Here is a 16,107-nt window from a genome sequence, read left to right on the forward strand (position 1 = left end):
GCACACATCCCATATATAGCAGTCTATCCCCCCCTGTACTCCGGCACACACCCCATATATAGCAGTCTATCCCCCCCTGTACTCCGGCACACATCCCATATATAGCAGTCTATCCCCCCCCCAGTACTCCGGCACACACCCATATATAGCAGTCTATCCCCCCCAGTACTCCGGCACACATCCCATATATAGCAGTCTATCCCCCCCTGTACTCCGGCACACATCCCATATATAGCAGTCTATCCCCCCCCCCCCCCAGTACTCCGGCACACACCCATATATAGCAGTCTATCCCCCCCAGTACTCCGGCACACATCCATATATAGCAGTCTATCCCCCCCAGTACTCCGGCACACATCCATATATAGCAGTCTATCCCCCCAGTACTCCGGCACACATTCCATATATAGCAGTCTATCCCCCCAGTACTCCGGCACACATTCCATATATAGCAGTCTATCCCCCCCAGTACTCCGGCACACACCCCATATATAGCAGTCTATCCACCCTGTACTCCGGCACACATCCCATATATAGCAGTCTATCCACGCCCCGCCCCCCCCCCCCGATACTCCAGCACACATCCCATATATAGCAGTCTATCCCCCCGGGTACTCCGGCACACATCCCATATATAGCAGTCTATCCCCCCCCAGTACTCCGGCACACATCCCATATATAGCAGTCTATCCCCCCGGTACTCCGGCACACATCCCATATATAGAAGTCTATCCCCCCGGTACTCCGGCACACATCCCATATATAGCAGTCTATCCCCCCCAGTACTCCGACACACAACCCATATAAAGCAGTCTATCCCCCCCAGTACTCCGGCACACATCCCATATATAGCAGTCTATCCCCCCTGTACTCCAGCACACATCCCATATATAGCAGTCTATCCACCCCAGTACTCCGGCACACATCCCATATATAGCAGTCTATCCACCCCAGTACTCCGGCACACATCCCATATATAGCAGTCTATCCCCCCGATACTCCGGCACACATCCCATATATAGCAGTCTATCCCCCCTGTACTCCAGCACACATCCCATATATAGCAGTCTATCCCCCCGGTACTCCGGCACACATCCCAAATATAGCAGTCTATCCCCCCGATACTCCGGCACACATCCCATATATAGCAGTCTATCCCCACGATACTCCGGCACACATCCCATATATAGCAGTCTATCCCCCCCGATACTCCGGCACACATCCCATATATAGCAGTGTATCCCCCCCGGTACTCCGGCACACACCCCATCTATAGCAGCCTATCCCCCCCCCCCCGTACTCCGGCACACACCCCATATATAGCAGTCTATCCCCCCGATACTCCGGCACACATCCCATATATAGCAGTCTATCCCCCCCGATACTCCGGCACACATCCCATATATAGCAGTGTATCCCCCCGGTACTCCGGCACACACCCCATCTATAGCAGCCTATCCCCCCCCCCCCCCCGTACTCCGGCACACACCCCATATATAGCAGCCTATCCCCCCCCCCCCCCGTACTCCGGCACACATCCCATATATAGCAGTCTATCCCCCCCCCGATACTCCAGCATACATCCCATATATAGCAGTCTATCCCCCCGATACTCCGGCACACATCCCATATATAGCAGTCTATCCCCCCGATACTCCGGCACACATCCCATATATAGCAGTCTATCCCCCTGGTACTCCGGCACACATCACATATATAGCAGTCTATCCCCCCAGTACTCCGGCACACATCCCATATATAGCAGTCTAGCCCCCCGGGTACTCCCCCGGCACACAACCCATATACAGCAGTCTATCCCCCCGGCACACATCCCATATATAGCAGTCTATCCCCCCGATACTCCGGCACACATCCCATATATAGCAGTCTATCCCCCTGTACTCCGGCACACATCCCAAATATAGCAGTCTATCCCCCCCAGTACTCCGGCACATCCCATATATAGCAGTCTATCCCCCCAGTACTCCGGCACACATCCCATATATAGCAGTCTATCCCCCCGGTACTCCGGCACACATCCCATATATAGCAGTCTATCCCCCAGTACTCCGGCACACATCCCATATATAGCAGTCTATCCCCCAGTACTCCGGCACACATCCATATATAGCAGTCTATCCCCCCTGCACTCCGGCACACACCCCATATATAGCAGTCTATCCCCCCCAGTACTCCGGCACACATCGCATATATAGCAGTCTATCCCCCAGGTACTCCGGCACACATCCCATATATAGCAGTCTATCCCCCAGGTACTCCGGCACACATCCCATATATAGCAGTCTATCCCCCCCCCTGTACTCCAGCACACACCCCATATATAGCAGTCTATCCCCCCCGGTACTCCGGCACACATCCCATATATAGCAGTCTATCCCCCCCAGTACTCCGGCACACATCCCATATATAGCAGTCTATCCCCCCCAGTACTCCGGCACACATCCCATATATAGCAGTCTATCCCCCCAGTACTCCGGCACACATCCCATATATAGCAGTCTATCCCCCCGGTACTCCGGCACACACCCCATATATAGCAGTCTATCCCCCCCTGTACTCCGGCACACACCCCATATATAGCAGTCTATCCCCCCCTGTACTCCGGCACACACCCCATATATAGCAGTCTATCCCCCCCTGTACTCCGGCACACATCCCATATATAGCAGTCTATCCCCCCCCCCAGTACTCCGGCACACACCCATATATAGCAGTCTATCCCCCCAGTACTCCGGCACACATCCCATATATAGCAGTCTATCCCCCCCTGTACTCCGGCACACATCCCATATATAGCAGTCTATCCCCCCCCCCCCCAGTACTCCGGCACACACCCATATATAGCAGTCTATCCCCCCCAGTACTCCGGCACACATCCATATATAGCAGTCTATCCCCCCCAGTACTCCGGCACACATCCATATATAGCAGTCTATCCCCCCAGTACTCCGGCACACATTCCATATATAGCAGTCTATCCCCCCAGTACTCCGGCACACATTCCATATATAGCAGTCTATCCCCCCCAGTACTCCGGCACACACCCCATATATAGCAGTCTATCCACCCTGTACTCCAGCACACACCCCATATATAGCAGTCTATCCACCCTGTACTCCGGCACACATCCCATATATAGCAGTCTATCCCCCCTGTACTCCGGCACACATCCCATATACAGCAGTCTATCCACCCTGTACTCCGGCACACACCCCATATATAGCAGTCTATCCCCCCGGTACTCCGGCACACATCCCATATACAGCAGTCTATCCCCCCGGTACTCCGGCACACACCCCATATATAGCAGTCTATCCCCCCCAGTACTCCGGCACACACCCCATATATAGCAGTCTATCCCCCCTGTACTCCGGCACACATCCCATATATAGCAGTCTATCCCCCCCCCCCCCCCCAATACTCCGGCACACACCCATATATAGCAGTCTATCCTCCCCGTACTCCGGAACACATCCCATATATAGCAGTCTATCCCCCCCCTGTACTCCGGCACACATCCCATATATAGCAGTCTATCCCCCCCGGTACTCCGGCACACCCATATATAGCAGTCTATCCCCCAGTACTCCGGCACACACCCCATATATAGCAGTCTATCCCCACCTGTACTCCGGCACACATCCCATATATAGCAGTCTATCCCCTCGGTACTCCGGCACACACCCCATATATAGCAGTCTATCCCCCCCTGTACTCCGGCACACATCCCATATATAGCAGTCTATCCCCCCCAGTACTCCAGCACACATCCCATATATAGCAGTCTATCCCCCCTGTACTCCGGCACACATCCCATATATAGCAGTCTATCCCCCCCAGTACTCCGGCACACATCCCATATATAGCAGTCTATCCCCCCCTGTACTCCGGCACACATCCCATATATAGCAGTCTATCCCCCCCTGTACTCCGGCACACATCCCATATATAGCAGTCTATCCCCCCCTGTACTCCAGCACACATCCCATATATAGCAGTCTATCCCCCCCTGTACTCCAGCACACATCCCATATACAGCAGTCTATCCCCTCGGTACTCCGGCACACATCCCATATACAGCAGTCTATCCCCCCGGTACTCCGGCACACATCCCATATACAGCAGTCTATCCCCCCGGTACTCCGGCACACACCCCATATATAGCAGTCTATCCCCCCTGCACTCCGGCACACATCCCATATATAGCAGTCTATCCCCCCAGTACTCCGGCACACATCCCATATACAGCAGTCTATCCCCCCGGTACTCCGGCACACACCCCATATATAGCAGTCTATCCCCCCTGCACTCCGGCACACATCCCATATATAGCAGTCTATCCCCCCCAGTACTCTGGCACACATCCCATATATAGCAGTCTATCCCCCCCGGTACTCTGGCACACATCCCATATATAGCAGTCTATCCCCCCCTGTACTCCGGCACACATCCCATATATAGCAGTCTATCCCCCCAGTACTCCAGCACACATCCCATATATAGCAGTCTATCCCCCCCTGTACTCCGGCACACATCCCATATATAGCAGTCTATCCCCTCCTGTACTCCGGCACACATCCCATATATAGCAGTCTATCCCACCCTGTACTCCGGCACACATCCCATATATAGCAGTCTATCCCCCCCTGTACTCCGGCACACATCCCATATATAGCAGTCTATCCCCCCCAGTACTCCGGCACACATCCCATATATAGCAGTCTATCCCCCCCTGCACTCCGGCACACACCCCATATATAGCAGTCTATCCCCCAAAACTCCGGCACACATCCCAAATATAGCAGTCTATCCCCCCCAGTACTCCGGCACACATCCCATATATAGCAGTCTATCCCCCCCAGTACTCCGGCACACATCCCATATATAGCAGTCTATCCCACCCTGTACTCCGGCACACATCCCATATATAGCAGTCTATCCCCCCGGTACTCCAGCACACATCCCATATATAGCAGTCTATCCCCCCCGGTACTCCGGCACACATCCCATATATAGCAGTCTATCCCCCCCTGTACTCCGGCACACATCCCGTATATAGCAGTCTATCCCCCCCCCCTGTACTCCGCCACACACCCCATATATAGCAGTCTATCCCCCCCCCGGTACTCCGACACACACCCCATATATAGCAGTCTATCCCCCCCGGTACTCCGGCACACACCCCATATATAGCAGTCTATCCCCCCCGGTACTCCGGCACACACCCCATATATAGCAGTCTATCCCCCCCGGTACTCCGGCACACACCCCATATATAGCAGTCTATCCCCCCCGGTACTCCGGCACACACCCCATATATAGCAGTCTATCCCCCCCGGTACTCCGGCACACACCCCATATATAGCAGTCTATCCCCCCCGGTACTCCGGCACACACCCCATATATAGCAGTCTATCCCCCCCGGTACTCCGGCACACACCCCATATATAGCAGTCTATCCCCCCGGTACTCTGGCACACATCCCATATATAGCAGTCTATCCCCCCCGGTACTCCGGCACGCACCCCATATATAGCAGTCTATCCCCCCCTGTACTCCAGCACACATCCCATATATAGCAGTCTATCCCCCCCGGTACTCCGGCACACATCCCATATATAGCAGTCTATCCCCCCGGTACTCCGGCACACATCCCATATATAGCAGTCTATCCCCCCCGGTACTCCGGCACACATCCCATATATAGCAGTCTATCCCCCCGGTACTCCGGCACACATCCCATATATAGCAGTCTATCCCCCCGGTACTCCGGCACACATCCCATATATAGCAGTCTATCCCCCCCGTACTCCAGCACACATCCCATATATAGCAGTCTATCCCCCCTGTACTCCGGCACACATCCCATATATAGCAGTCTATCCCCCCTGTACTCCAGCACACATCCCATATATAGCAGTCTATCCCCCCGGTACTCCGACACACATCCCATATATAGCAGTCTATTCCCCCTGTACTCCGGCACACATCCATATATAGCAGTCTATCCCCCCCAGTACTCCAGCACACATCCCATATACAGCAGTCTATCCCCCCTGCACTCCGGCACACATCCCATATATAGCAGTCTATCCCCCCGGTACTCCAGCACACATCCCATATATAGCAGTCTATCCCCCCTGTACTCCAGCACACATCCCATATATAGCAGTCTATCCCCCCCGGTACTCCAGCACACATCCCATATATAGCAGTCTATCCCCCCTGTACTCCGGCACACATCCCATATATAGCAGTCTATCCCCCCCGGCACACACCCATATATAGCAGTCTATCCCCCCCGACACACACCCATATATAGCAGTCTATCCCCCCCTGTACTCCGGCACACATCCCATATATAGCAGTCTATCCCCCAGTACTCCGGCACACATCCCATATATAGCAGTCTATCCCCCAGTACTCCGGCACACATCCCATATATAGCAGTCTATCCCCCAGTACTCCGGCACACATCCCATATATAGCAGTCTATCCCCCCTGTACTCCGGCACACATCCCATATATAGCAGTCTATCCCCCCTGTACTCCGGCACACATCCCATATATAGCAGTCTATCCCCCCTGTACTCCGGCACACATCCCATATATAGCAGTCTATCCCCCCTGTACTCCGGCACACATCCCATATATAGCAGTCTATCCCCCCGGTACTCCGGCACACATCCCATATATAGCAGTCTATCCCCCCGATACTCCGGCACACACCCCATATATAGCAGTCTATCCCCCCCAGTACTCCGGCACACACCCCATATATAGCAGTCTATCCCCCAAAACTCCGGCACACATCCCAAATATAGCAGTCTATCCCCCCCAGTACTCCGGCACACATCCCATATATAGCAGTCTATCCCCCCGGTACTCCAGCACACATCCCATATATAGCAGTCTATCCCCCCCGGTACTCCGGCACACATCCCATATATAGCAGTCTATCCCCCCCTGTACTCCGGCACACATCCCGTATATAGCAGTCTATCCCCCCCCCTGTACTCCGCCACACACCCCATATATAGCAGTCTATCCCCCCCCCGGTACTCCGACACACACCCCATATATAGCAGTCTATCCCCCCCGGTACTCCGGCACACACCCCATATATAGCAGTCTATCCCCCCCGGTACTCCGGCACACACCCCATATATAGCAGTCTATCCCCCCCGGTACTCCGGCACACACCCCATATATAGCAGTCTATCCCCCCCGGTACTCCGGCACACACCCCATATATAGCAGTCTATCCCCCCCGGTACTCCGGCACACACCCCATATATAGCAGTCTATCCCCCCCGGTACTCCGGCACACACCCCATATATAGCAGTCTATCCCCCCCGGTACTCCGGCACACACCCCATATATAGCAGTCTATCCCCCCGGTACTCTGGCACACATCCCATATATAGCAGTCTATCCCCCCCGGTACTCCGGCACGCACCCCATATATAGCAGTCTATCCCCCCCTGTACTCCAGCACACATCCCATATATAGCAGTCTATCCCCCCCGGTACTCCGGCACACATCCCATATATAGCAGTCTATCCCCCCGGTACTCCGGCACACATCCCATATATAGCAGTCTATCCCCCCCGGTACACATCCCATATATAGCAGTCTATCCCCCCGGTACTCCGGCACACATCCCATATATAGCAGTCTATCCCCCCGGTACTCCGGCACACATCCCATATATAGCAGTCTATCCCCCCCGTACTCCAGCACACATCCCATATATAGCAGTCTATCCCCCCTGTACTCCGGCACACATCCCATATATAGCAGTCTATCCCCCCTGTACTCCAGCACACATCCCATATATAGCAGTCTATCCCCCCGGTACTCCGACACACATCCCATATATAGCAGTCTATTCCCCCTGTACTCCGGCACACATCCATATATAGCAGTCTATCCCCCCCAGTACTCCAGCACACATCCCATATACAGCAGTCTATCCCCCCTGCACTCCGGCACACATCCCATATATAGCAGTCTATCCCCCCTGTACTCCGGCACACATCCCATATATAGCAGTCTATCCCCCCCTGTACTCCGGCACACATCCCATATATAGCAGTCTATCCCCCCGGTACTCCAGCACACATCCCATATATAGCAGTCTATCCCCCCTGTACTCCAGCACACATCCCATATATAGCAGTCTATCCCCCCGGTACTCCAGCACACATCCCATATATAGCAGTCTATCCCCCCTGTACTCCGGCACACATCCCATATATAGCAGTCTATCCCCCCCGGCACACACCCATATATAGCAGTCTATCCCCCCCGACACACACCCATATATAGCAGTCTATCCCCCCCTGTACTCCGGCACACATCCCATATATAGCAGTCTATCCCCCAGTACTCCGGCACACATCCCATATATAGCAGTCTATCCCCCAGTACTCCGGCACACATCCCATATATAGCAGTCTATCCCCCAGTACTCCGGCACACATCCCATATATAGCAGTCTATCCCCCCTGTACTCCGGCACACATCCCATATATAGCAGTCTATCCCCCCTGTACTCCGGCACACATCCCATATATAGCAGTCTATCCCCCCTGTACTCCAGCACACATCCCATATATAGCAGTCTATCCCCCCGGTACTCCGACACACATCCCATATATAGCAGTCTATTCCCCCTGTACTCCGGCACACATCCATATATAGCAGTCTATCCCCCCCAGTACTCCGACACACATCCCATATATAGCAGTCTATTCCCCCTGTACTCCGGCACACATCCATATATAGCAGTCTATCCCCCCCAGTACTCCAGCACACATCCCATATACAGCAGTCTATCCCCCCTGCACTCCGGCACACATCCCATATATAGCAGTCTATCCCCCCGGTACTCCAGCACACATCCCATATATAGCAGTCTATCCCCCCTGTACTCCAGCACACATCCCATATATAGCAGTCTATCCCCCCGGTACTCCAGCACACATCCCATATATAGCAGTCTATCCCCCCTGTACTCCGGCACACATCCCATATATAGCAGTCTATCCCCCCCGGCACACACCCATATATAGCAGTCTATCCCCCCCGACACACACCCATATATAGCAGTCTATCCCCCCCTGTACTCCGGCACACATCCCATATATAGCAGTCTATCCCCCAGTACTCCGGCACACATCCCATATATAGCAGTCTATCCCCCAGTACTCCGGCACACATCCCATATATAGCAGTCTATCCCCCAGTACTCCGGCACACATCCCATATATAGCAGTCTATCCCCCCTGTACTCCGGCACACATCCCATATATAGCAGTCTATCCCCCCTGTACTCCGGCACACATCCCATATATAGCAGTCTATCCCCCCTGTACTCCGGCACACATCCCATATATAGCAGTCTATCCCCCCGGTACTCCGGCACACATCCCATATATAGCAGTCTATCCCCCCGATACTCCGGCACACACCCCATATATAGCAGTCTATCCCCCCCAGTACTCCGGCACACACCCCATATATAGCAGTCTATCCCCCAAAACTCCGGCACACATCCCAAATATAGCAGTCTATCCCCCCCAGTACTCCGGCACACATCCCATATATAGCAGTCTATCCCCCCGGTACTCCAGCACACATCCCATATATAGCAGTCTATCCCCCCCGGTACTCCGGCACACATCCCATATATAGCAGTCTATCCCCCCCTGTACTCCGGCACACATCCCGTATATAGCAGTCTATCCCCCCCCCCTGTACTCCGCCACACACCCCATATATAGCAGTCTATCCCCCCCCCGGTACTCCGACACACACCCCATATATAGCAGTCTATCCCCCCCGGTACTCCGGCACACACCCCATATATAGCAGTCTATCCCCCCCGGTACTCCGGCACACACCCCATATATAGCAGTCTATCCCCCCCGGTACTCCGGCACACACCCCATATATAGCAGTCTATCCCCCCCGGTACTCCGGCACACACCCCATATATAGCAGTCTATCCCCCCCGGTACTCCGGCACACACCCCATATATAGCAGTCTATCCCCCCCGGTACTCCGGCACACACCCCATATATAGCAGTCTATCCCCCCCGGTACTCCGGCACACACCCCATATATAGCAGTCTATCCCCCCGGTACTCTGGCACACATCCCATATATAGCAGTCTATCCCCCCCGGTACTCCGGCACGCACCCCATATATAGCAGTCTATCCCCCCCTGTACTCCAGCACACATCCCATATATAGCAGTCTATCCCCCCCGGTACTCCGGCACACATCCCATATATAGCAGTCTATCCCCCCGGTACTCCGGCACACATCCCATATATAGCAGTCTATCCCCCCCGGTACTCCGGCACACATCCCATATATAGCAGTCTATCCCCCCGGTACTCCGGCACACATCCCATATATAGCAGTCTATCCCCCCGGTACTTCGGCACACATCCCATATATAGCAGTCTATCCCCCCCGTACTCCAGCACACATCCCATATATAGCAGTCTATCCCCCCTGTACTCCGGCACACATCCCATATATAGCAGTCTATCCCCCCTGTACTCCAGCACACATCCCATATATAGCAGTCTATCCCCCCGGTACTCCGACACACATCCCATATATAGCAGTCTATTCCCCCTGTACTCCGGCACACATCCATATATAGCAGTCTATCCCCCCCAGTACTCCAGCACACATCCCATATACAGCAGTCTATCCCCCCTGCACTCCGGCACACATCCCATATATAGCAGTCTATCCCCCCTGTACTCCGGCACACATCCCATATATAGCAGTCTATCCCCCCCTGTACTCCGGCACACATCCCATATATAGCAGTCTATCCCCCCGGTACTCCAGCACACATCCCATATATAGCAGTCTATCCCCCCTGTACTCCAGCACACATCCCATATATAGCAGTCTATCCCCCCGGTACTCCAGCACACATCCCATATATAGCAGTCTATCCCCCCTGTACTCCGGCACACATCCCATATATAGCAGTCTATCCCCCCCGGCACACACCCATATATAGCAGTCTATCCCCCCCGACACACACCCATATATAGCAGTCTATCCCCCCCTGTACTCCGGCACACATCCCATATATAGCAGTCTATCCCCCAGTACTCCGGCACACATCCCATATATAGCAGTCTATCCCCCAGTACTCCGGCACACATCCCATATATAGCAGTCTATCCCCCAGTACTCCGGCACACATCCCATATATAGCAGTCTATCCCCCCTGTACTCCGGCACACACCCATATATAGCAGTCTATCCCCCAGTACTCCGGCACACATCCCATATATAGCAGTCTATCCCCCCTGTACTCCGGCACACATCCCATATATAGCAGTCTATCCCCCCGGTACTCCGGCACACATCCCATATATAGCAGTCTATCCCCCCGATACTCCGGCACACACCCCATATATAGCAGTCTATCCCCCCCAGTACTCCGGCACACACCCCATATATAGCAGTCTATCCCCCCCAGTACTCCGGCACACACCCCATATATAGCAGTCTATCCCCTCCTGTACTCCGGCACACATCCCATATATAGCAGTCTATCCCCCCGGTACTCCGGCACACATTCCATATATAGCAGTCTATCCACCCCAGTACTCCGGCACACACCCCATATATAGCAGTCTATCCCCCCCAGTACTCCGGCACACACCCCATATATAGCAGTCTATCCCCCCCAGTACTCCGGCACACACCCCATATATAGCAGTCTATCCCCCCCTGTACTCCGGCACACATCCCATATATAGCAGTCTATCCCCCCTGTACTCCGGCACACACCCCATATATAGCAGTCTATCCCCCCGGTACTCCGGCACACACCCCATATATAGCAGTCTATCCCCCCCAGTACTCCGGCACACACCCCATATATAGCAGTCTATCCCCCCCAGTACTCCGGCACACACCCCACATATAGCAGTCTATCCCCCCTGTACTCCGGCACACACCCCATATATAGCAGTCTATCCCCCCTGTACTCCGGCACACATCCCATATATAGCAGTCTATCCCCCCCTGTACTCCGGCACACATCCCATATATAGCAGCCTATCCCCCCCCCCCCCCGGACTCCGGCACACACCCCATATATAGCAGTCTATCCCCCCCAGTACTCCGGCACACACCCCATATATAGCAGTCTATCCCCCCTGTACTCCGGCACACACCCCATATATAGCAGTCTATCCCCTCCTGTACTCCGGCACACATCCCATATATAGCAGTCTATCCCCCCGGTACTCCGGCACACATTCCATATATAGCAGTCTATCCACCCCAGTACTCCGGCACACACCCCATATATAGCAGTCTATCCCCCCCAGTACTCCGGCACACACCCCATATATAGCAGTCTATCCCCCCCAGTACTCCGGCACACACCCCATATATAGCAGTCTATCCCCCCCTGTACTCCGGCACACATCCCATATATAGCAGTCTATCCCCCCTGTACTCCGGCACACATCCCATATATAGCAGTCTATCCCCCCTGTACTCCGGCACACACCCCATATATAGCAGTCTATCCCCCCGGTACTCCGGCACACACCCCATATATAGCAGTCTATCCCCCCCAGTACTCCGGCACACACCCCATATATAGCAGTCTATCCCCCCCAGTACTCCGGCACACACCCCACATATAGCAGTCTATCCCCCCTGTACTCCGGCACACACCCATATATAGCAGTCTATCCCCCCCTGTACTCCGGCACACATCCCATATATAGCAGTCTATCCCCCAGTACTCCGGCACACATCCCATATATAGCAGTCTATCCCCCCTGTACTCCGGCACACATCCCATATATAGCAGTCTATCCCCCCCCCTGTACTCCAGCACACATCCCATATATAGCAGTCTATCCCCCCGGTACTCCGGCACACATCCCATATATAGCAGTCTATCCCCCCTGTACTCCGGCACACATCCCATATATAGCAGTCTATCCCCCCGGTACTCCGGCACACATCCCATATATAGCAGTCTATCCCCCCCCCCCCCAGTACTCCGGCACACATCCCATATATAGCAGTCTATCCCCCCCTGTACTCCAGCACACATCACATATATAGCAGTCTATCCCCCCCAGTACTCCGGCACACATCCCATATATAGCAGTCTATCCCCCCGGTACTCCGGCACACATCCCATATATAGCAGTCTATCCCCCCTGTACTCCGGCACACATCCCATATATAGCAGTCTATCCCCCCCGGTACTCCGGCACACATCCCATATATAGCAGTCTATCCCCCCCGGTACTCCGGCACACACCCCATATATAGCAGTCTATCCCCCCCAGTACTCCGGCACACATCCCATATATAGCAGTCTATCCCCCCCCCTGTACTCCGGCACACACCCCATATATAGCAGTCTATCCCCCCCCGGTACTCCGGCACACATCCCATATATAGCAGTCTATCCCCCCCGGTACTCCGGCACACACCCCATATATAGCAGTCTATCCCCCCCTGTACTGCAGCACACACCCCATATATAGCAGTCTATCCCCCCCCCAGTACTCCGGCACACATCCCATATATAGCAGTCTATCCCCCCGGTACTCCGGCACACATCCCATATATAGCAGTCTATCCCCCCCTGTACTCCGGCACACATCCCATATATAGCAGTCTATCCCCCAGTACTCCGGCACACATCCCATATATAGCAGTCTATCCCCCCTGTACTCCGGCACACATCCCATATATAGCAGTCTATCCCCCCCCCTGTACTCCAGCACACATCCCATATATAGCAGTCTATCCCCCCGGTACTCCGGCACACATCCCATATATAGCAGTCTATCCCCCCTGTACTCCGGCACACATCCCATATATAGCAGTCTATCCCCCCGGTACTCCGGCACACATCCCATATATAGCAGTCTATCCCCCCCCCCCCCCAGTACTCCGGCACACATCCCATATATAGCAGTCTATCCCCCCCTGTACTCCAGCACACATCACATATATAGCAGTCTATCCCCCCCAGTACTCCGGCACACATCCCATATATAGCAGTCTATCCCCCCGGTACTCCGGCACACATCCCATATATAGCAGTCTATCCCCCCTGTACTCCGGCACACATCCCATATATAGCAGTCTATCCCCCCCGGTACTCCGGCACACATCCCATATATAGCAGTCTATCCCCCCCGGTACTCCGGCACACACCCCATATATAGCAGTCTATCCCCCCCAGTACTCCGGCACACATCCCATATATAGCAGTCTATCCCCCCCCCTGTACTCCGGCACACACCCCATATATAGTAGTCTATCCCCCCCCGGTACTCCGGCACACATCCCATATATAGCAGTCTATCCCCCCCGGTACTCCGGCACACACCCCATATATAGCAGTCTATCCCCCCCTGTACTGCAGCACACACCCCATATATAGCAGTCTATCCCCCCCCCAGTACTCCGGCCCACATCCCATATATAGCAGTCTATCCCCCCCTGTACTCCAGCACACATCCCATATATAGCAGTCTATCCCCCCCTGTACAACGGCACACATCCCATATACAGCAGTCTATCCCCCCGGTACTCCGACACACATCCCATATATAGCAGTCTATCCCCCCCAGTACTCCGGCACACACCCCATATATAGCAGTCTATCCCCCCTGTACTCCGGCACACATCCCATATATAGCAGTCTATCCCCCCCCCGATACTCCGGCACACATCCCATATATAGCAGTCTATCCCCCCCGGTACTCCGGCACACATCCCATATATAGCAGTCTATCCCCCCCAGTACTCCGGCACACACCCCATATATAGCAGTCTATCCCCCCCAGTACTCCGGCACACACCCCATATATAGCAGTCTATCCCCCCGGTACTCCGGCACACATCCCATATATAGCAGTCTATCCCCCCCCTGCACTCTGACACACATCCCATATATAGCAGTCTATCCCCCCCCCCCCGGTACTCCGGCACACATCACATATATAGCAGTCTATCCCCCCCAGTACTCCGGCACACATTACCTTCTCTGCCTTCCCTCCTCACCACGGCATGTAAGTGGGCGTATCCCGGAAGTGTTACCACAGAGGTCATGTGACCGGCTCAGCCTATCCACTCCTTCACATGGATGAGTCTGTGTATATAGAGCCCTGTGTATACATTATATACAGTCCTGTGTATATAGAGCCCTGTGTATACATTATATACAGTCCTGTGTATATAGAGCCGTGTGTATACATTATATACAGTCCTGTGTATATAGAGCCCTGTGTATACATTATATACAGCCCTGTGTATATAGAGCTGTGTATACATTATATACAGTCCTGTGTATATAGAGCCCTGTGTATACATTATATACAGTCCTGTGTATATAGAGCCGTGTGTATACATTATATACAGTCCTGTGTATATAGAGCCGTGTGTATACATTATATACAGCCCTGTGTATATAGAGCCGTGTGTATACATTATAAACAGTCCTGTGTATATAGAGCCCTGTGTATACATTATATACAGTCCTGTGTATATAGAGCCCTGTGTATACATTATATACAGCCCTGTGTATATAGAGCCGTGTGTATACATTATATACAGCCCTGTGTATATAGAGCCGTGTGTATACATTATATACAGTCCTGTGTATATAGAGCCGTGTGTATACATTATATACAGTCCTGTGTATATAGAGCCGTGTGTATACATTATATACAGTCCTGTGTATATAGAGCTGTGTATACATTATATACAGTCCTGTGTATATAGAGCCGTGTGTATACATTATATACAGCCCTGTGTATATAGAGCCGTGTGTATACATTATATACAGTCCTGTGTATATAGAGCCGTGTGTATACATTATATACAGCCCTGTGTATATAGAGCCGTGTGTATACATTATATACAGTCCTGTGTATATAGAGCCGTGTGTATACATTATATACAGCCCTGTGTATATAGAGCTGTGTATACATTATATACAGTCCTGTGTATATAGAGCCGTGTGTATACATTATATACAGTCCTGTGTA

General features: G+C 53.2%; 1 protein-coding gene across 2 annotated transcripts in view; it reads right to left on the reverse strand.

The window, feature by feature from the left end:
• The window catches only part of LOC136627263 (sphingomyelin phosphodiesterase 5-like), a 32,805-nt gene extending 17,648 nt beyond the window's left edge, over positions 1 to 15,157 (reverse strand). For both annotated transcript variants that reach the window (XM_066602215.1, XM_066602217.1), the window contains exon 1: positions 15,100 to 15,157. The gene's annotated coding sequence lies outside the window, so the exon portion shown is untranslated. The remainder of the gene's footprint in view (positions 1 to 15,099) is intronic.
• Between the last annotated feature and the right edge of the window lie 950 nt (positions 15,158 to 16,107).

This window comes from Eleutherodactylus coqui, chromosome 5, assembly GCF_035609145.1.
Source record: "Eleutherodactylus coqui strain aEleCoq1 chromosome 5, aEleCoq1.hap1, whole genome shotgun sequence".
Classification (NCBI taxonomy): domain Eukaryota; kingdom Metazoa; phylum Chordata; class Amphibia; order Anura; family Eleutherodactylidae; genus Eleutherodactylus; species Eleutherodactylus coqui.